Source organism: Chelmon rostratus, chromosome 11, assembly GCF_017976325.1.
Source record: "Chelmon rostratus isolate fCheRos1 chromosome 11, fCheRos1.pri, whole genome shotgun sequence".
Classification (NCBI taxonomy): domain Eukaryota; kingdom Metazoa; phylum Chordata; class Actinopteri; order Chaetodontiformes; family Chaetodontidae; genus Chelmon; species Chelmon rostratus.
Genome location: NC_055668.1, coordinates 21,613,759 through 21,637,430, shown reverse-complemented (window position 1 = coordinate 21,637,430; position 23,672 = coordinate 21,613,759). Strand labels below are relative to the sequence as shown.

Sequence of the window (23,672 nt, the reverse complement as noted above, 5' to 3'; positions counted from 1 at the left end):
TCTCTAAAGCAGTCGTGCTGATTTTTGTGATATTATCAGTCCACGTGTATCCACGATACATATTGAATTATTTATTTCATTATTTGTATTTACTTTATTGATCCCAAACTGGGAAATTCTTCTCTTCATCCATCACTGAGGGGTTAAGGGCCTTGCTCAAGGGCACATCAGCCAGCTAATGGAGGGGGAGGGAGTACTCCACCACACCCAGATTTTCTGCCAGTCCGGTGGGGGAATCGAACCGACGACCTTCCGATCACAAGCCGCTTCTCCGACTTCTAGGCCATGGCTGACACCCAAAAACACGTCACGAACAGGATTTGAACCTGTGCAGGGAAACCCCATTGGATTTCAAGTCCAACGCCTTAATCTCTCGGCCACCGTGACCTTATATAATATTATTTCCGACCAACCGTTCCGGCGAACGTGATACCACTAACCGCTAGCCACTACACCTCCTTCGAGCCGGATGTGAACCAGCGACCTAAGGATCTACAGTCCTATGCTTTTGCAATATGTGTAAAGTCTTGTCTTTGTGCTATCAATACTGTGAAGTCATTTGGATAAATTTGTGAATGTATCCTCATTATCTCAGTCACTGTATCTATTCAGAGAGGGTGTGATTGAAAATATAGATCATATAAACTCATATAAGACAATAAATGATTGAATATTGAATATTGATGATCATGTTTATGGAAAGTCCTAAAGTAAAAGCTACCTGTCGAAGCTTGCCATTGATGCCAGGTGTCAAGCAACATAAAGAAAACTGTTAAGTTTTAAACATAGCTTTAAAATATCGCATCTCTCATTCTCACACTTTTCAAAGATGTTTTTACGATCCAGAAGGTATTCCCACTCCGCTTCAAGGCAGCCTGCCTCTTTAAAAACACTTTTTTATCCCTCTTGTAAAAGACAGCCGTCACTGTTTTTTTCCTGCGAGTCTGTCAAGGGCAAAATGTAGAAACATGAGGCCGTTAAGAAGTCAATTATCAAACAGCAACAAAAAAAGGTTTGTTGAATAGACTCAAAATATGTTTGGCAGTTTTCAGGGTAATCAAGAGCGAGTGAAACAGTCAAACCCATTGTTCTTTAAGTCATCTGTTGATCTCTGTTCGGTTAATAAAATGAAAAGAAAATATAGTTTTTAATGATCACATCTAATATAGGTGAAACTATCTGATGACTCCTTATCTGGAGATATCGAAACAAAGCAGAACTTAGGTTAGAAACAGACATTTGTTATGTTGAGAGAAGAAGTTTGCAACCATTAGGTACCATTGCCTTTCAATGCTTTTTGAATGCGGTATCAGCATTTTTCTGATTAATTCAATCATTTTCCTCTCTAAATACTATTGCACATCCAGAGATATCGCACTCATGTGTGCAGAATGAGTAAATATATATAAGAGATCCAAAATCATCAGCTCTGTTGCAAAATGATGCACATTTCTTAAAGTTAGCGAGACACAGTTTAGTGTCTTGGAAGCTTCAAGCTCAAATGCAGCTTTGTGTGGTTTCAAGAGTGGAGAAGTTTGTGAGGCGCCACTACAGCCGCCAGCTGCCTGGTGTGAACATGTGCAACCGCTGAAAGACTGCATGCATGCTCCAAAACATCTCACCAACAAATAAAAGCTGAATAAATCTCCATGACTAAAGCATGGTCGATTTAATCTGCTATAACTGTTCCATTAATGTCAACTCCTGTCCATAAAATCCGCTCCGGCCATCAAGCCTTTCATGACCACGAAGGAGTTGTTGACCTCACCAGAGTTGGTCGCTGTGCGCCGGAGTTCCCATTACTAAATTACACAAAATAATAGCACTCGTTATGTCATTTATACTGGCGGCTCTCTGGATCAAAGGTGTGAAAGTGGAATACAATATGAATTTATTTTATATTCAGCACCCTGGCAACGGTTAGACAAAATATCTGGATCTAAGCTTTACATCATCTCCTGATATCAGGGGGCAGTTAACTTGAACTGCATTACATTTACATCATTCCATCTGTGATCTCCGAGGCGGTAAATGTTTTCGCAGGCATTAACGCGTCATCAAAGTGTCCGAAATCCTGGAGGGTTTGATCCCCCGGATCTCTGGAGGGTCCGCGGACACACAGTCCACAATTATCTCTCTGTTATGTCAAGTGCGCCTGAGCCAAAAATTGCTCGCCTTGGATTGTTCAGAGCTATCGGGTTCCCATGTGAAAACACAAGGGCTATGACATCACTGCGTCACTTAGCTAGCTAGCTACCTCACACACACGCACAAATGCAGACATGCACACACTAATCCCTGGTCTTAAGCATGTGAGGCCTACACAGACCGTTTGTCTGCCTGTCTCTCCACTAACTTCCATTATCAAACCGACCGGGGGGGGTTTGGGAACTGCAGTACCCTTGAAATGTGTCACCATGATGGCGCCAGATCAATCAAAATGCATCATGAGAAAACACTTTTTTCATGAGAAAAGGATTGTGATGTTCTTTAATGAAACCTTTCGTAAAAGCATGTGGTGTCTGTACAGCTCTGGTCTGGAGTACAGTACACACATCCACCACAGGAAAACGATGCTCCATGGAAGGTTTGCTTTGCCACACACTAAAACCTCAATCTGTCGGTTAATGTATGTCAAATGTCAGTAAGTTCAGGGGTTTTTACTGAGCAGCAAACACCGACCGACAATTTTAACCATCTTAAAATTTGACTATTTTCAAGACGTCTGCACACTAAAATGTCTGCAGTGTGAGAAAATATAAAAAACACAGCCACTGCTTATACTGCTACAAACACTTCCACAGCCAATAAAGCTATTTGTTTTCAATTAAGCAGCAATATAAATGAACTACACATCTCAAAATATCCATCCATCCATCCATGTTAAAGCCAGTTTACCCTGAACATGTGCAGTAAAGCTCCTCTTGTGGTGAAAATAGCTCCAGATTTGATTAGAAACATTAAAAACGTAGAGAAAACGTCAGTAAAGTGCTGATCAGCAGTTTGTGGTGAGTAAAATGAGTGAATTAGCAATTTTTAAATCTGATTTTAACCTGGATTATTTTTACAAAAAAACCTTTTAAAATACAAAAACAAAAATAAAACCACTTCAAACGAGGGATTCCTTAGCTTTATCATGTCAAAACTGCCCAGAATCACACAGCTTTGAGCGGCAGCAAGAGCAGAGGACAAAATAATTGAAAAACAACTGAACTGAATGTAGTAGTTAATGTGTTAAAGACAAAATAAAGATCCAGTTAACGTCACTGGCATCCTGACTGAATCAAGAAAAAGTCACTTTTCACTACAATATAATTGGGATGTATGTCAGTGTAGGTCTCACATACTCGGCCTGCTGTTACAAGTGTCAGCTGCATTCATGAGTTTCCATACTACTGATGCAATTAGCGAGGTTGCTACTTATGAAAACAGGGTGAAACAGGAAAGAGTTAGGAGAGGTGAGAATGAGGCCGAGAGACTGGAAAAAAAAAGCATCTTGTGTGACAGAGAGAGCTGACTGTAAGTGTAAAAGAGGTGGACATGGTTGAGAAGATAATAAGACTCTTGTATTTGTGTGTATTTGTCTGTAAAATGGTTTAAGAAAAAAAAGAAAACAGATCCTGAACTCTTATTTAGATGCCGCCAATAAATTTAGCTTCTAATTTCTCCCACGTCTCAACCGCAGCGGTCCATTTCTAGGAGTGTCGTATATTTAAAATAATACTGACGTGACCTTGTGTAAAACTAAAGAGGAAGCTAAACCAACGTTGTATCAAACCATAATTCTTCATCTTGCAGAGGTCATTATTCATTCGCTCTCCATCTTAACGCAGACAGTTTCCCTGCTCTTTAACTGCCACCATCAAGCCGCAGTGCAACAACACACACTTTCATAAAAAAGCACACTCACACACACACACAGTAATAAATTACTGAGCAAATGCAAATATCACATCAAACTATACAGCGTGAACATTACTGCTACATTACTGACTGCTGCAGAGACTCATGCAGGGAGCGCTGCTCACTCACCGTCAGACTCAGGACGGACACGTCGCTGGGAAATGTCCAACAAACCTAACGTGCAAACGTGACAGCGGGAACCCAGATGCATGTCAGGCTTCGGGTCAAGTTCACCATCATGTGCATCCTGCTGGATAAGACACGTCTGATTCCAAGATCAGCTAGAGAGGAAGAGTCGCTGAGGCTGATCCAGATGTTCGGATCAAGAAGAAACTGGAAAAGGCACTTTTTCAGAGCTGGATTGCTTCTCAGTGTTTGTATAAAGTTGTAGCATAAGAGAGTTGGTTGATCTCTACACAAAGTTGTGTTTGTAAAAAAATAAAAGGGACTTTCAGTTTCTTCTCGAACCTCTCGAACTAATTACAATCACGATATTAGAGCACATGTACATAACTGTATCTTTGATTTATTCGAAACTGTCCCTTGTTTGTTAAAGTCTTGTGGTTCGGTCACGGCTTACTTCAATACGCCATCACGTCATTTTTCAGAAAAAACGACTTGATCCACGGCACGGGTTGTTTTCCCCGTGTGTGACAGCAATGCTCCTGTTTTGAAGGTGAAACAATTAAGGCTTCTATTTAATAAGTCTCTCTTTTTATGAGGAAAAATATTTGATGTTACAGCAGCTGCCATGGAACATAAAGACTCGCCTGTATTTTCATTTCAAAGTAAAAGCTTGTGTGGCAGAAACTTTAATCGAGAGCTCCTAGTGGAGTTGAGAGGAACTTTAAACAAGCCAAACAGCCTAACCGAATGTTGGCCATGGTCTACAGGAGCAGGCACCGGGTTGGTCGCCTCACGGTTCAGAAACTCTGAATGTGACGTTCGACTGACTCGCACTCGCTCACACACGCTCCTTGTCTTTGTATTGGCGTTGATTAAAGGGCTGGGAGGTGGGCGAGGGGAGCAGCAGAGTGTGTCAGCTCCTGGAGTAGGCTTACTGTGCTGGGAGATGCGCTGGGCCATTACACATGACCTCTGACCCCGGCAGGCACCCTGAGGTGAAATGACGCGGGCCTGGTTTTACTCAGCTGGAACCAGGAAGAGGAGGGAGGCCCAGAAAGCCTGCGTGTGTGTCGTCGGCAGTCATGTGCGCAGGCGTACGTGTTTATGTGCGTTCGCACGTGCGCTGATGTGAGAGCAGTGTTCGCGCATCCCACCCTTCATAAAACAGACACACCACCAGCTTGGTCCCAGACACACTGGGAGCTGCGGGCCTGTCCTGTAGCTATGCAAATGTGACGGGGCGGTGTAAAATATGAATTTTAATCACAGTCACCTCTCTCCAATTACCAGCCAGTGACCCTGACAAGGATCTGTCTGCAGTCGGGACGAGGGAATGACAGCGCACACGCAGCCCTGCACAAAGTATGTCAGCTTTCTTTTGTGCGTGACATAAATGCATTCAGTGTAACAGAATCCATGTATGTTGGTTTGATGGGTGTTTTTGTGCAGATTTGCAATATCATGAGTGCTTTATGCATTTTAGCATAAAAACTGTCAAAATTAAGCTAATGTCAAAATATGCAGCACAATAGAGTCTCTGAATGAAAGAGTACTCTCAGGTTCATCATTTAAACCAAATTTCTATTACAAAAGATGAGAGAAGCGTTCTGTATTTACAGCTTTGAAGCTTTGCCAAGATTTGCCAAAAGCTAGCTTCTCACTGAATGACCCTCATTTTTATTGACTGAAAGCATTCTTGTTTATGGGTCTGTCTGCTGACATAAAATCTGAATGAAACAAGTTCACGCCTATTCTCTGGAGGCTGTCGCACTAAAAACTTCCTTTTTTTTGCCCTGAATGAGGCCTCCAAGGTTGGTAGAATTTGTACCATCTCTCAACAAGTCTCACCAATCAAATGCTTTGTGTTATAAATGATTAAGACTCGGGTTGGTAAGCGACCAGACGACAGGCTGCACCGCAGAGGTTCACAGAAGCACTGAACGTCCTGTTCAGATACGCTTGACATTTTTGTAAGCAGTTGTGAGAACAGACACAGATTATGATTGGGTAATGTGATACAGCATGTCCTCCAAAGAAACCACTGCAGAGGCTGCCAGAAGGAGGTGGGATTGATATGCAACGTAAGATAACGTCCGCCTCCGAGGCTCATGGCAAAAAAAAAAAAAGTGTCTTAGGCTTCGGAAAAAGTTGCACAAAGTCGTTAAGAGCACAAAACACAGAAAACACATCGATCCTGGAGTCAGACTGATAATATTTCACGGGAAGAAGATTAAGAAGTTGAGGATGAACTCTCCGACAACCCATCAGCTCACCCAGTGGCACACACAGTAAGACGCATTTACATAAATACACAAACTTCATTCTAGGGACTCTTAATTAGCGAGGAGTGTCTCATCGCATCCTCGGCGTCCACATGGCAGTCGTCCACGCCTGCGCGAGTCTGTCTGCATTAGCATGACCCTCCTCCCCCCTCCTCACTGTCCACTCCACTGCTCAACACACAACCGCTCAAGCATGCACACCCTGCTAATTATGGCTTAATGCGTGTGTGTGTGTGTGTGTGTGTGTGTGAGCGCACCAATCAAAGGTACATGACTTGATGGTTGACACTAACAGTCTGCTAAGAGAGAAGAAAAAAAAACTGCCATGTGCAAATGTTCTCAATTCATTAACATTTGTCGGTCTGTTCCTGGCAGCAGCTCAGGACAAAGGATTAGAAATAATGACTGTGGTGAGGTCAAAATTTAGACTTTTGCCTAATTTTAAAATCATGTTGACACCCATTTGCCTTCATTTGAGTAAGCATTAATCACTGCTTTAACTATGTAATTATTTATTATGCAGTGACAGAATTGTATTGTGTGTGGCACACTGTTTGGACGTAATGTTTTTATTTGATCATGTTGAGTTATTTCTCATTAGATGCTTTTATTTTGATATTTAACTCGATGAACCAACTCCTCTGGTTACTCGCTGAGACATTTTTCAATCATTTCATTTAAAACATAGCATAACAATATTCACATCAGCTCATATTTTTAATTTCTTTATTGTCACACCTCACTATGCAAATGCTTTTCAGTTTATTTCTTGAATCTGAGCTTTCCGTCCCAAATCAAGACTCAAAATAAAAAAAAGCTTCATTAGTTCATTAGTAAGCACTGCTGATTACTGTAAACACAGCCATAAAGCATCAGCAGGTTCACAAGACAGAAAAATATACATTAAGTGAGGAAAAATGGGCGTCTTAATCATCAATAATCTATATTTATTTTTGTCAACAGAGGAAGTACTGGGTCAAAAAATACATTAGAAACTCCTCTGAGTGATTTAATAAAGCCAAAAGCTCACTCACCAACTCTCATTACACACTCACAAACTCATACGTGTACACGCTCATCATATCACTGGTGAAAGCCATACGTAGGAGACAAGTTACAAAATAGGTGCTGACATTCATATGTAAATAGGAAGCGGGGCGAGCCTGCGTCCGCAGGCGCCAACACGCTCCTTTGTTTGTCTCCAGTCAGATACACTCACCCAGAAACAATGAGGGGGAGAGGCGGGAGAGGGGCAGAGGGGGTCAGGGCTGTGTGACCAACGCCAACCCACCCTCCTGCCAACGGGGGGGTCACACCGGGAGGGTCAGAAGACAGTGAAGAGGGTGAAAGGTCAGCAGCAAAAGAGTCTGCGTTTGTGTGTATGTGGTTCTAACTATTGTTTCCCACCATTGTGTGTGTTTGTGTGCGTCTTATTTCCCAGTGTTTACATCACTCAGTAAGAGATCCCATTAGTGCTCCGTTCACCAAAATGCCAATAAAATTACCAACAATAAAAACTGAATGAAATAGTTATGCCGCAACTTAACTCGTTAATTTGTGTACTGAGGGGTTTACTCATTCAGGGATATCTGAGGGCGAGAGGATTATGGATTTGAAACCGAAAGCAACACAAAATAGCTTTTCTGTCCAATTCAGTAGACGTAAAGGTGGGTTTAAAGAAGCGGGAATTTTCTCACGTGGCGTAAATGGCCACGTTACTGCACGATTATGAAAGCCATTAGGAGAGGCTCTAAACATCTCAGAGCAATTTAGAAAATACTCAAGGACACATGAGGTAATCGCTTCAGGGTGCCAACAGGCTTCAACGTGACAGCTACGATTAAAAGATTTCCACATACCACACGTCCATGCGCATGCACAGAAAATATACACCTCCTGCACGCGGAGATTCATGCAAATAAACACACATGTGCACATGACACATATATACACACGACTTCTAACTCCTCTCACGTCGCAGATCTGATCTGACCTCCCCTCCTCTGCACACACACACACACACACACACACACTCGAGCTGACTCCTCTCACACACCCACACAGCCATTACAACCAGCATAAACAAGAATGACAAGTTGAGATTAATGAAGGGCCCAGCAGTGACAGACCAATTTAATTGTCAACCATGATGGCTGTTGAACTCCGCCAGTGTATTTATACAAGGTTGCTGTAGTGCCTTTAAATGTTACTAATTGATCATGACCAATAAGTAATTAGAAAAACTGATAGTGTGTCTTTCCTCCACACGTGTCAAAGGCACACACACTGTCTCAGGGTCACTGAGGAGGGGCGAGCGAGCCTGAGAGTAAGAGAAGAGAGAGATTCGAGATGATGTGTGACATTTCATTGCTAGAGTCACGTCAGTGGAGAAGCTTGATCGCGCAGCTGTACGGGCAGCAGAAAACACTGCTCCATTATTTTGTTGCCTTGTTTGTTTTCCTTCTGCTTGAATAGACGACCTGCGATGGGATTTCATACACGTTTGAAAGGCCTGAAGTCAAATTTCAGCTTCAGTGTACAGCATAAACAGCACATGCATGCAGTCTGTGTGGAAATGCTTCGACATTGTGCAAAGTTTAAGCAGAAACTGACTGAAAACATTAGCTGAAGGAATACCGTACAGCAAGCCATGTGCAACATGTTTGGGTAAAGTGGAACATAATTCTGAGGGTGTGGTGGTTAATCATTATCTTCTCAGCCACTCACTGCATAACTTCTCAACAGCTGTGCCAATCACAGTGATACATGACAAAAACAGAGACACAGAGACAAAAGTCCACACTGGCTTTTCATGCAAACAAGACACGAAACGAGGGTTGAAAGTGGCAACATGTATGATTAATATACTGAACTATATCATACTGCTGCACAAGAAAACGTCTGTGACATTGCTTTTTGTTCTTTTCTGTGAAGGACTTTCAGAGACATGGGGCCATAGTTTGTGTGGACGTGTGCATACATGAGGACACGCAAAATGCTGAATCTTTCTCACCAACAATCGAGGCCTGACGGACGGTGGATTAATGCAATTTAATGTGATTTTTGCACAGGACCCTCACTGGATTTAGAATAAAAAATAGGAGCCAAACTACAAACTTTTACTTCAATAAAATCCAAATTTTGCAGAAGTAAAAATGGAAATGAAGTTTGCAAAAGTTACCAAAAACAGTAAAACAGTTCTGCTCAGCGCTGAAACTAAAACCATTAAAAAGGAGAATAAAACGGCTGAAACTGTGTGTGGGCTTTGGATCGTTAATGCTGATCTACTGTTTCTTAAAATTAAATATCCAGTAAAAAGATTGTTCTGAGTTTCACACACTGTCAGTCAGGAGGAGAGTGTGTAAACCCCAGCCTGAACCCTCAGGCCTCTGACTGTCATGGCTTCACATATTCAGCAAAGGTTCAGCTACTCCTTTAACTTCGTTGAGAAGGAAAAAAAAGAATCTGCTCCATCTACCATCTTACCTCTCAGTAGCTCTGCCTGCCAGCGCTGGTCCAATCCCAGACCAGTTCCCAAGAGGTTTCACGGGGTTATTCTAACCACTGAGAGCTGACAGTGGCCTTGGCTCCCTGGCTTGACTTCACGTCCTCCGCTGGCAGCCCAAGGCCTGGCTCACTGGGAAGGAATGTGTGAGAGAAAGACAGTGTAAATAAATACTGTAGGGTCGAACAGTGACACCACAGCCAGAGGAGACCCCAGTGTTAGGAAGGGAGTCTGAAAAAAATGATCCTGGCAGCCGGAGAGCGAGCTGAAAACCCTTTCAGCCAAGTGTTTCATTTGTAAAATGAATATTACGCCTCATTTGTAGCTGATGTAAATATTCAAATGAAATTTCTTTTTGTCACACACGAAGACACAAACACTGTCAACTTGACATTTACAGAAAAATAATATCGAACACATGCTGCCGATCAGAGTCTGTCTTCTGTCCAACTCAGAGGACTCAGTTTTCTGATGGAAAAACTTCCCTATATTGATGCTTTGCACAGATGAACAGTCCCACGACCTAAAGTTGTTTTTTTTTTTCCAAATTCATCTCAAGAACTGTGAAGGTTAGACAATTTAAAGCGTTAACAGGTTAAAAAGCAATGACTTGCATTGAGATGTAATTTCCACATGCAGCAAGACAGCAAGCTGTTGTGTGAGTGTGTTGCAGAGGTGGAAAGCCACATACACATGAATGGGAGGACATCTGTTTCCATAAGCAAGAAAAGTTGTCATTGGACTGTACACTCAGTCTAAATAAGTGGAATCCCCATCCCTCGACCCAATATAAGTGACAGACAACAACTAATGCCTTCCTGCAGTCTGAATCAATGTTCCTCACAAGTCGCAGCCATCTTTAGGCTTTTGTTTGACCACTTAGTGACGTTCAGCGCTGCACGCAACAGCAAAGCACACAAGAAACATAAACTGTTTGAAAAGTGGTTCAAGTCCACTGAAAACAAAAGAAAGTGAGCCCTCCGTGCCAAAAAGGTGTCCAGTGTGATCACCGCCCCACTTAGTAACCCAGCTTGAGCTGACACGAGTAAACACCGTAACTGAAACAGACTAATCTGTCTAAAGAGGTCACTCATGAGGAAATTGTAAGAAAACGTTTCCAAAGAGCACATAAAGCAAATAGAAGCAATCAAATCCAATCAAAATGCAAATTATGAGGTAATAAATGACAAACATAAGTCAAACTGCTTTGTTGTTTGCTCCCCTTTGGGTCTTTAGATGTGAGGAGAAACTGGTACAGACTGAATGAAGAACTTGAAGTGTTTATTATTTTAGATGTTTGAATGACCCGAGAATAAAATATGTGTGGATTGTATCCTCTTCTGCCTTTGAATATGTCAAGAAAGAACAGGTTTGACCCCCCAAAACAGCAGATTATAGGCTGTAAAATACTGATTCATCAGCTACAAAAAGCACATACAGAAGCATTTTGTGGTGCAGGACAGGAAAATTCATCTGCACGTTCTGAAAATATGACAAACACTCGCTGAGCAGGTTACAGTGACATTGAAACATCTTTCCACTGGTGGTCAAACCGTGCACACTTTATTGCAGGACGTTCTGTTAAGTGGCTTTTTCGTGGCAGCAGGCCTACTCAGTCCCAGGGCATCAGCGGTGTGTGTATAACGGCTTAAACTGAGACCTAAATCAGGATATGGATACTTGAACTGGACATGACAGTTTGAATGCCAACCCCTTACGCCCATATTAGGTCATGCCTGATGCAGCAGCCATGTGCATGGAGTTCTATGGGAACTCATTCACGACCCCTCTCTCTCTCACTGTTTATAATGTAAATGACAACTTTCAGTGTAAATCATATGTCATACTCTGCGTGGAGGGTGCCAAATCCAGTGTTTTGTTTGGGTTTTACACACACCGGCTGCTCAGCGAAGCTGCCACCGAGTTTATATTAAGAAAAGAGAGAAGGTGTTACAACCGGGATGTGTGTAAAAGTAGATCACAGCAGATGAGTAAAAGATACAAAGGTATTACTGTGGCACCTTTTTGGGACATTTGAAAAAAATGGGGTCAAATATGAGTGAACCAGACATTCAGATGTTGATTTTAAGCGTGCGCTCACATCAAGCATCCTTCAACTGTGGGAGTAGAAGTGAAAGAGGGATTTGAGCCAAATAACCGCAAATACATAATGACGTGCTGTTGTTCTCTTCATGTGAACTGCGGTGAGGTGCAGAAAAGGTTTGATGGCTGTGTGGACGTGGGTTTAACCATCTTGGAAAGGCAAGCAGTCAGAACTGATGCTCACATTTCTTCATGATCTTCGCTGGTGTAAAAGCCTGACAGATAGGGATGCATGATAACTGCTTTTTAAAACCGATACCGATAACTGATAACTTTCAGCTCCTAAAGGCCGATACCGATAACCGATAACACACACATATACCTAACATCATGACATCAATACCACAAACAAAACCAAAAACAGTTTTGACTCTTTAAATGAAGAGATATTTATTTTTTCCAATGAAAAACTTTTGGAAAAGAACATTTTCTCAAAGTTATCAAACAAACCTATTTGATATCTCACATCAATTTAAATAATGTGCATTACTTACTGATATAGAAAATAAAGGCTCTTGTCACTTGAACGCAGCATTCACTGCAGGCCATTCGAGTCTCATACTGGGAGTGAGGCACTGCCGTTCTGACAAAAATATAGATGTTATCGGGGCTATTCGTCGTGATATCGGATTTATTAGAATGACGTCATAATTTCCTGTTACAACTATCGTGCACCCCTACTGATAGATAAGTGAATGAATGAGTCCACTCAGTGTTGCATTTGTTGTGCCCTTGATACCAAAGACCTTTCATGATTTTCATTTACTGTCTGTAAAGCAAAGAGTTATCAAAATCTCTAACCTCAGAGAATGAAAACTTTGCACCAAAGGGTTCCTCTGACTTCATGTCACTTTTCTTTGCAAGACTTGGCAAAATAAAACTTAAAACACAGTAGGCCAACCTCAAGGTGTGATTGCACCCTTAGATGTTATGAATGTGGATTAATTAAAGTGGCGACACATTCAGTTGTAAGCAGCTGACACGCATCACCTAAATGTATCACTGTGTAAACATCGTCGCCAATATGAATAATCTCTGTTGGCATTTGACATCACTGATATCCCAGCAGCAAATGCACAGCGCTTCCATTTGTATGCATCGCTAAAAACACGCACTCCTGAATTGCTCACGACCTCCCTGTTTTCCCAAGTTGTCTTGGGGCCTGCTGTTAGCGTAAAGGCTAATGATATCTAGGGGGCTGGGTGTGCGTAGCCTGCTGGTACGGGTGCGTGTGGAGGGGTAAAAGGTGTTCACCCTGTCACTTGCAGAGTTGATACGAACCTCTGCAGACACCTAGGCTGAGGAGGGAGGGTGTGACCTCACCCCTGACATAGGAGTCGGCACCTGTCACACACATTAACACGCGCACATGCAAACACACAAAGACGTGCATGTATAAACGTGTTGCACAGACAACGCTTTCATCCGCACTCGCACAAACGCATCCTCTCCAACACCGTCTGCCACCTCCAGCTCTCCTGTTGGCAGCCGGCTGGCGAGCACAGTGGGCAGTGTCAGATAAGAGGGTATACGCAGGCCATGTTTCAAGGGAAGGTGTGTAACAGCAGAGGAAATCAGGGAGCTGATTAAAGTCTCGTCAAGTAAATAAAACATTAGGACATGCATTATGAGAGACCCAGGTAATTAGTGTGTGTCTTAGGTTTAAGTAGCGGAATGTACAGTAACAAGAGCTGCAAATCAAGACTTGACGCACACTGGAGAAAAGTGTAAGTAATGGACGGGGGTGCAAAATTGACGAAAAAGGATATGAATTAAGAATCATCAATCAAACCCCGATCACGCAAGATCAGCCATTTGGAAAATACTGAATTTCACAAACCATTCATCAAGACATGAGACGTTAGAAAGAGTCTATGGTTTGCACAATTAAACGGCCAAAACTGTCCAGAGCATGACAGTAAGAAGTTAGCCAGAACCACATTTTAGCAACATTTAGTACAGAGGACACGTCTTTTTTTTAAATAATCTGTTTCACATCGTCGCTCGTTGCTATTATTGTTTCCTTTCTACTGTGTGTTGCCAATAAAAACTGGTCGTATCACCAGCTTCATGCAACCGAGGAAAAGTAACTGAGAGGTGAAAGAGATAGATGAGCCAAAACCAATTCAGGCTCTGTAGCTCTCTTGATGATCCAAAATAAGCACTTGACCAAAGCTAACATCATAGACTGCAGCTATATTTATGGTGCAGATAAAATATTTATATAGTGAGTCATAAAGTCTGGTCCTGGAAAACAGCTGCAGGGGTATTAGACGCTGCAAGATTTTGGCAATTAAAATAGTTCATTTCTCTAGCAGGATATGCTGTTCCACATGGTTTACTATTTAGGTGTACTGGATGCACAAACAGCTTCATGCAACACCTAAACTGTCATCTCAACAACTGTCCTTTTTGTCATATTAATCTTTTTATGTTCAAATTTTGGCTCAACGATTCCATCCAAAATATCATTTAACTTGGTATTTGTGTTTTTGTTTTGTCTTTTTTGTCGACAATTTGTTATGGTGATAACGAAGCAAATTGCAGATTATAAACAAGCAGATGAAATAAAAGATGGGAAAATAAAGGAGTGAGAGGATTAAGAAGTATTCTGTGTCACACAAACAAAGCCAAGAGCAAACATAAAGCGCAAAGAAGAGCAAAAAGCACAAAGACAAACTACGTTTTGTATACGTGTGGAAAAGGTGAGGTAGACATTTGAGTGAGAAACAAGAAAGAGTAGTAGTACATCCTGGAAATGAATATGGTAGTGGGCCTTAAAAAGATGGAGAAAAATGTTAGAGGAGGTGAAGAGAAAAATGTCCTGGGAGTAGTTTGATCTCACATGAGGAGAGCTTGTCAGATGTAATCGCTGTTGCCAGATTTCAGAAAGTTGGAACTATGAAGAACCTGGAATAGAATATGACTCCTTTATCACCTAACATTTAAATCCCTCTACAGACAAACTGGATGAAACTGAAATATTATATTATAATGACCAAGCTTGGGTTGGAAAGGATAAAGCACATTGTAAAGAGCTCCATACATCCGAGGGGACGCTCAACCTGCCATTACCAGCTTCTTGGTGGGAGCCCCAAATGATTTTATTTTGAAATGCAGGGTTCAAACTCCTTAAACCATTTGTTAGACCGGTTGAAAAAAAATCTCCTATCAGGAAATCTTTGTCTTTCCTGGCTCGCTAAAAAACAGCGAACAGCCCCGCTTTAAAACTTGATCTTTAGTGAATAATGGATCGTGGCACTATCGAATACAGAGAGGTGGATCGACCTCAGCGTCCCAGACTAAACACTGGCCTAGATGCAGGGATGAGTTATGTCTTTTCCAGTCTATAGTTTCATGATTTTGAATGAAAAGCAGCTAATTAGAGATAAATAAATCATGGCAGGCTATCAGTGGCTGTAGAGCTGGTGTTTGGTGTCGGACGCTAGACCCAAGACACGGCGAGCTGCAGATTAAAGTTAATAATGGAAAACTACTGCTTCAAGCGCTCATGGCACACACAGCCAGCTACATCGCTAACAGCATGTCTTGTCTTTGTTGACGCTTGCTAGCACGACAATGGTACATGAATCTATTCACACTGTTGGTTTATTGATATACATTACTGACTGTACACCGCATGGCCAAAAGTATGTGGACGCCCAGTCTTGACCTCGGCGGCATACGACACCTGTGGGATGAACAGGAACGGCGTCTTTCCGCCAGACCTTATCACCTAACATCAGTGGCTGAGCTCCCTGATGCTCTTGTGGCTAATTGGGAACAAATATCTGCAGCCATGTTCCAAAATCCTGTGTCCATATACATTTGGCCATGTAGTGTATTAGTATAAAAGCTGGTATGGGTAAGTTATTGTTATTATCATCATCATCATTTTCAACATAACGGTAGAGAAAAAAGGTATTTAAACCGGTTTTGTCAAGTATAGAAAAAAGTTTTTTGGATGGAAATCAACACGTTTAGGACAAGATCTAAAATGCATCACCATTATTTATGCCTTTTAAAGCGGCATGCTATTAAGTCTGCATTAAAAGCGTCTCTGAAGGACATCTCTGCATTGCATCTCCAGCTTCCTGTAGCAGTGATTCATAGACAGACCTCATTTAACAATGCCCTCTACTTTAAAAAATGCAGTACAAAATGAGACAAAATACCACCAAGATCCACAGGGGCGTTATGGAGATGGAGGAGGAATTAGGTCATGTTTGATATTATGCACAATATGTACAGAGGGACAGGGGACAAAAAAGAGCATTAATGCAACTATTAAGAGACTCTTTCCCCAGCCTTATTCATTAAACATATAAAGTTCCCACAGTCGCAGTGAATCCCCCCCTTGAGATGAAATTCTAATGTGATATTAAGAGAACTGGGACAATGGCAGCTTATTAGCGCGAAGCCGAGGCAGGCAGGCGGCCGTGTCGCCCGCATGTAAACACGAACAGAGCAGAACACGTTACAAGATGCAAACGCTGACGTCTCGCAGCGAGCGCAGAGAGTACAGCTCTCAAGTGTGCGGCAGCTCTCCGGATCTGCGTTCATGCGGCTTGTAAGTTTGCATGAGCGCAGGCTGAAATTGCAGCTTTGGTCTCGAGCGAGGATCAGCTCTCAAGAAGCTCTCACGCAACATTAAACAGAGGCAGAGAGGTGAGGGCATCCAGCTGGTTACACACTTCACCTCACCTGACATTAACTGTGTATATGTGTGCATTACATACAACATATTTTGTTTTAATGCAGGCATGAAGCCGTTCAACCAGCACATACTGTGGCACAGTGGTTTCCATAGATTTCTCATTTAGGCCTGTTATATATTACTGTGTCTAAATGTGGATATGAACGAAAGCACTTTCCCAACCTCTCATCACCCTCAGAGTGAAAAGTTTATCACCTTGTCTGCAGGCAACACCTCTTGTGCTCTTACTATCTCCTTTAATTAAAAAAAAAGGCAATTGAAAACAAACATGCTGCTTGGGAAGTCAAAATAGCCTCCAAATCTCACAAAGCATCACACATGTTCAGGCCTTTCAGTGCCGGTTAAACCAATTTACCAAACATCTGCTGCTATAGTGGTATTTCATGAGCACAGCCAAAGCGAACATCTCTCGCAACACTGCGTTAAAGAAGAAGCTTTGCTATTTTTCCACTGAACCAAACCACGGCTGCATCATGCCGCCCCCATGTGTGATTTTAGATAGGATGCTCCGGCATCTAGTGTGCCTTCTACACAGGTGTCTGCTCCTACCTCCACTGCAGAACAACAACAACGCCCTCCATTCAGTGGAATAGCAGCACAACATTCCCACCTTCAACAGGCTGTATGAAATGGATCAAATCATTAAGCGTGTGATCGGTGTCACTCGTAGAGAGAAACCCACAAAGAATTATCAGCTGACTCAGCGGTTCCCTTCAGATTTTGGAATCGTTGATTCACTGCTTTTATCAGCCTTGTTTCCAGATACAGCAGCCAGCTGTTACAGCCACTGCACGCTGCCTCGGACAAGACAAATTTAGCAACTAGCTAGTGAGCACAGTGGAGCATTTAGCAGCCAAAGAACCAGATACTACCCGCAGGAGTTGATGGAGAACAAAGGAGAGTAATATTTGTGAGTTTGATGAGGTGAGTTTACCTGGTTGGAAAACGGAAGCCCTTCTGATCTAGTCATGCCGAACTGCTTTTTCTTTAAGTTAGAACAGGAGCACTTGGTTTCGGTCTCAACCTGCGGTCTAACATTTGCTTGTCATGCAGAAAAAAAGCAGGTTTTAGGTGGATTTCTTTTTTATCCGCCTCTGAGAAATGTTTGCACAGGTAAAAACGCCATATGTGATTTTGACTCTTGTTCTGGATCCTCGTTTGCCAACTGCCCTGACACTCCTCTCACTCCTCATGAGGGAAGCCACACTAAACTCCCTTTTCTCCTCCACTGACAGTGTGTGTCCTCATCACTCTGTTTCTCCCACCTCCTGTTGTGTTTACAAGTTAAGCTCGGTGGCTTAGAAAAGCCTCTTCAACAGACCATGTGACATACAGGCCAATTGCACATTTACTGAATTCTTCTCGGTGGTGCGCTAGTTTGTCTTGGCAGGATAGCCCAGCCTCACCTCTCCAAGTTCCATGCAGACAAAACATCGACCCAGATACAGATATAAGGAGCGGACATCGCCTTCTCTCCTCGGCCCTGAGAGTCTGCGTCTTGGAGGCTGACGGTGGAATCAATGCCATCTCCAAGTGTGACACTGACAGCCAAATGTCAGCCGGCTCTACTGCAAACCCTTCTTCCACTGCTTAATTTATTACGTTTAGATTAAATCCGGCGAAATTCAATATTTTAATTGAATGTTTAGAGCCTGAGTGTTCAGTGATAAATTTCCATTGGCGCCCTGCGCTCCACTATCATGTTTCTCGGCCTAATTACATTTGCATAAATGATGTTCGTCATTATTATCGCGGGTTGGGTAGGCACTAGAGGGGTGAGAGAGGGAGCTGTGCAGTGTGAGGGGGCAAGGGCGTGCTGAAAGGAGACTGGCAGCAATGATTTTTTTTTCCTTGTTATGACCCACAAAAGTGCTGAGGATACATGTCTCTCCAGTGTGGGGAGAGCGAGAGTGGTAGGTTTCCAAGAGGCGAGCATTGGTAATATCAAGTCTCAACCCGTGAACGACCGCTGACGTGACTGACTGAACAGCAACAGTTCAGCTCAGACAGAAGACAGCCCGTAGAGGCAAACTATCAGCGAGCGACCTGTTGTCTGAGATCAATGAAAAATAAATTTATCTCATCTTGATAATGTCAGGCAAACCTGATGTAAAGACAGTACAGTTTATTATGTGCTGACCTTTACCTGCTGCTCATTTATCATCATTACTGACAGGCGAGCTCAGGGGACGCTACACATTATTACTTGAAGGGTAAGGCACCAAGTTGCAAAACTTTAACCTGCATTAATCAATATTTTTATATTGACTCTTATTGTGAAAGGTTTGCTCATAAGGCCAGATTATATGAGTATCACCACCCTACTCTGCAGCTGCGCAGGCTTTTTAGCCTCTTTTAGCTCACTGTGTTAGCTTCACAGCCTGCAGAGTCACTGTGTCATTGAGTCTAATCAATACAGGAAGCAATTTCCAGCAGAAACATTCTGACAAACATACCAAAAAAGCGCTAACTGCCCAGCTCCAAAGACAGACAGGGAAGTTAGCAGCTAGCTAGTCAACACAGCCAAACACTTAGCAGATAAAGACCCACACTTCTTCTCAGGAGTTGGTGGAGACAAACGCAGAGCTAAAAGGTGAGTAGATGATACACTTACATTCGTCATGTGGGCAGAAACACGACTCCAAATGTTGCTAATATTGGTCCGTGTCTGCTTGGTGTGTAAACAGCCAACTGTTTGCTAACAAGCATCTTCTCTGGGCTTTTTTGCGGACACAAAGATAGCAGCAACAAAGACCAACAAGTCATACAACCACCCCTTATATACCTTCCCAGGAAATAATTGAAGTGGACTAAACCACCAGTGGGGGAGCTCACTATGTACATACCTTGAGCTTGTTCAATTACTTATTTAAATAGATATTTAACAATTCAGTTTCCCTCACAATTCACATGCAATTACAGAGCAAAGCATCCATGTAACCACCAACTTTGGTAAAGCACATATCAAAAATACACACATTTTCTGTCCCCCTTGTCCTCAAACATGGTGCAACCAGGAAGTATAAACAAAACAAGCCCCTCAGTAGAGCATTCAGGGAAACTGACCTCCTGTGACTGCAAAAAAAAAAAAAAAAAAAAAAAAAAAAAAACTGCAGACAGATGAATCATCAAATGTTGCACAGAGACAAAAATGGCAGGAAATAAAAAAAAAACACTGAGATGGAGAAGAATCTGTCAAATTTTAAAAATAAAGCTCTGACCGGGTACAGTAAAGTTAGAAAAACAATGAGGGCATACACTGACAAATTAATGGTCCACAAAAATGTGAGCATGTTTGCTTTCTGGGAAACTTATCAGACTGTTTCAGCTATGCAACAGAAATTCTATATCAAGCACACAATTGTGAGGGTGATGTATATACCACAGCATCCCCCCATTAACCCACACCGGGTCTCTGTCAGACTTATAACTGATGGCAGTGGGAAAGGTGATCCCTGGCAACAAGCACACCACTTGTAGTCATATGTACACAGTGCTTCAGAGCTCTGAAGTGGGTGTCAGCCACTGATGCCGGCAGGGTGTGGGAACATTATGTTCCTGAGGAGGAAAGTGGGATGAGCAGAGAGATGAGAGACATGGGTGTCGGCACGGACGGGAGCTATTCCAACTTTTTACCAGAGTGAGGAAACATGTGGTTGGTCCACAGCGGGCCTGAGGTAGAGCTCAGGCTGACTCATACTTAAATAGATCAATTCGACTTAAATAAGCACTATGTTTTAAAATCCAAACGTTATCAACAGAACTTCTACCCACCATGAGCAGACCTACGGTGGTGTGGTTGTGGTTGGGTTACAGTGGGTGAGTCTGGCAAAGAGCTGAAGACAACAAGCGGCTGAGGAAGTCAAACAGCAGGCAGACCAATAAAGAGCTGGATATTTTTCACAGGAGATGACAGAACAAATCCAACCTCGTCTCCTAGAAATTATGTCTATGTAAGGAAAAACTTAATGCACAAAACATTGCTTTTCCTACAACATCAGCTCGTAGCATGATTGCACTTTTTCTAGTTATGTGTAGGCGTTCACAGCACTTGAAGATTAGGGAAATATTGTGGTCACGTATTGAAAAAGCTAAAAGTGACTTAAAGCACATGACACTTTATTAACATTTACTCAAAACCGCAATCTTTCCCAAACCTTAACCAAAGTGCTTTTGTTTCCTAAACCGACCAGGATGCAAAGTGTCGTCTCTGGTGTCAAACTCCTGTGTTTTGACACCATGTGGTAGGAAAAATATCGCTTCCTTTACTGGAAAAAAAACATTGTCAGTTCACATAATCCGACTGACACTGTACATAAACAGACATTTCTAGGCCACAGGGTTGACCAAACCAGAAATAAACAGTGTGAATGTGGGACTTGCGAGGCAACTCCAGTGCATATAATACATGCAAATAGGTGACTGTTTGCTAACATGTTAGCTCGGCTTTAACAGCATATCGAGGCTGTGTTGGCTTGGTTTGTGTCGCTGCATGCAAGACAGATCAGTGCTGAGAAGGAGAGGTGTCCTTTTCTTGTCTGGTTATAGTTAGTTTATGGATGCTGGCAGCCATTATAATGGTTCAATTTGTGATGCAATTGTTAGGCCTCAGCGTGATATTTGCAGTCTTGCCTTATTATACAGTACAATGACAGTTAATATTTTTGTGTCCAGTCTGGGGGAAAACTTTTTGTGAGTGGAAAAATGGGTAAATTCAGACTTGTAAGCTATATTTTGTGTGAGACATGATCTGCAGCGTCCACAGAAGAAAAAAAAACCCCACTGAATGTAAATAATGGAGTCGAGTCTGAGCTTTAAAGGGACAGATTTTTCAGGATGACATCAGCACAGGCTCTTGTTTGTATAACGTCGGCTGCTTCGTGATTAAAAGCCTGCTCGGATTTTCACCCGGAGGACTTCTCAAGAGGAGTAGCCTGACTTTAGCTTCGGTGACCAGATCCTGCTAAGAACTGCAAAGAGGTTTTCTCTTCTCTGCTGCGGAAATAACCGCCGTAATGTCTCCCCTTCTTCACCACTTTGGAATGCTTTTTTTCAGCCGTCCCCCAGCCCCTCTCACTTTCCCTCTCTTTCTGCCGTTCGCTCCCATGCTGAGAAGAGTAAGTGAGAAAAATGATTAAATCATATTTTCTGTGGGTGGGGGCTGGGCAGGACAGACGGGGGCTCTTAAAATAACACTAGGTACATCGTCAAAAAGCAATTTTGGCGCTTAGGTTACAGCCACTGACGGGCCGTTACACAGCGCCCCATGGTGTGGGGCTGGTGGTTAAAATATGAGTGGGGCTGCGAGGACCTCCTTATAGTGATTGAGGAGGATTCCCCACTGTTTGAGGCAAGCTGGAGGTTAGAGCCCAGAAAGATTCACTGCACACTGCTCTGCTGGACAGGATAAACCTGTCTTCCACATTCCCCCCAAAATAATGCCAGTGGTACAGTATTCTGTGCTGGAATTAAAGCTGAGCATGTTCCATTAAACACAATGGATGGAAGTTAATTTAAATACTCATGAGAGAACAAATGTGCTCACAAATTCAGGTCAACTTTGATTTGATTGACTCCAAACACATTTCCAGATGGAGGACTTCTCCTCCAGTTTAAGGGAAGCCAGACGTTCTCATTCCCCAACAAGCGCAGGGTAACCGATAGCATAATTTGTCCGCTTAGGGAAGCTCCTGTCGCCACTAAACCTTTGTTGGAATTAAAACCCACAGAGGGTGGAGATGTTCAGGGGAACCTGGTGTTGTCTGAAAAGTCGGGAGTAGAGTTACTAGAAAATCCCATCCCTTGAGTCCGACCCCCACCGTGACCCCTTCAAACCCCAGGGATGAGCCAGTGTAGGCCCATACAGGTAGGAATGAACACAGCGCTTCATGACAGCCAGACGGTAAGTGGTGCCATTGTCAAAAGGGCCATCGAGCAGGATACAGCAGGTCAAGTGTCCTGCAAAAAGATCCCTTTCTTCCAATTCTATCTGAACTGTTGTCGCACCACTTAAAAGACGTGCAGCCCTCCTTCAGATTCCTTCGCAGAAACCGCACCACCTTCTCAAAGTCCGTCAGACGCCGCTTTGACACGACCTCTTAATTCGACTGGATTATGTTTTTTCTTCCTTTCTTTCTTTTTCACCACCGCTGACTTCAAAGCGGGGGCTCGTGACAGGAGGGTACAGTGAGAGGCTGTCACCGGTCGACTTCAAACGCTGCCGTATAATGCCACATTGTCATATCTGGCTACCTGGGCCCCCCGTTATGATGTGAAGATGATATGCCCCCCATGACCTCAAAGTGCCCTGTTATAACAAGCGTTCTTTTTTGTTGTCCAGTCCTTCCATGCAGGTTGAATGCTTGCTTGGATTAGCTGGATATCTATGCACTGTACATGTGGCTAAAAAGCATTCTACAAGAGCAGCTTGTGCTTAAGCCGCCTGTGTGGTGGGATGTCAATTACAGCATCTTTAACAATAGAAGAAAATGGCATTCACATTTTGTATTTTGAGTTTCTGAGCTGATAAAAAGCTTCCGGTACAGCATCCATGACTGCAATGATCAGTCTGGATGTGTTTTAAATTGATTGAATAACGCTGCATGCAGCATATCTCACACTGTATGTATGCAAACACATGATCTGATTAAAGGTTTGACAGAGGCTGAAAACTGACTGCAGCAGCTGTGTCGCATTTCACCAACATCAAAATCAAAACCATGCTTTATTCAGCAAACAATTTCAACTATCTTGCCTTCTTTAAGGTTCTGGTTTCTTCAGATTCAGTCCATTGATCGGTCATGTGCCTGATAAATTGCCATACACTGCCAACTACAATCATCTGTTCGTCTGCACTGGCTCTCTTCTTTCAACAGTAAGAGTTATTTACGACGGCCTATCTCTGATCATTGCACTTTGCAGGTTCACAGGAAGTCACTCAGGGCCCGCTGAAGACGCACATGTGGAATTTCTCACAACTATCCCCTCCTTATTTGTCACTGTGCCTGCCTTTCCTTCACCCGCTCTCTGTATCTCC

At 42.8% G+C, this 23,672-nt stretch overlaps 1 non-coding gene across 1 annotated transcript; it reads right to left on the bottom strand.

Annotated features, from left to right (window-relative positions):
- Positions 1-305: 305 nt before the first annotated feature.
- trnas-uga lies at positions 306-387 on the bottom strand. The gene has a single exon. It is a non-coding gene; the product is annotated as a tRNA-Ser (tRNA).
- Between the last annotated feature and the right edge of the window lie 23,285 nt (positions 388-23,672).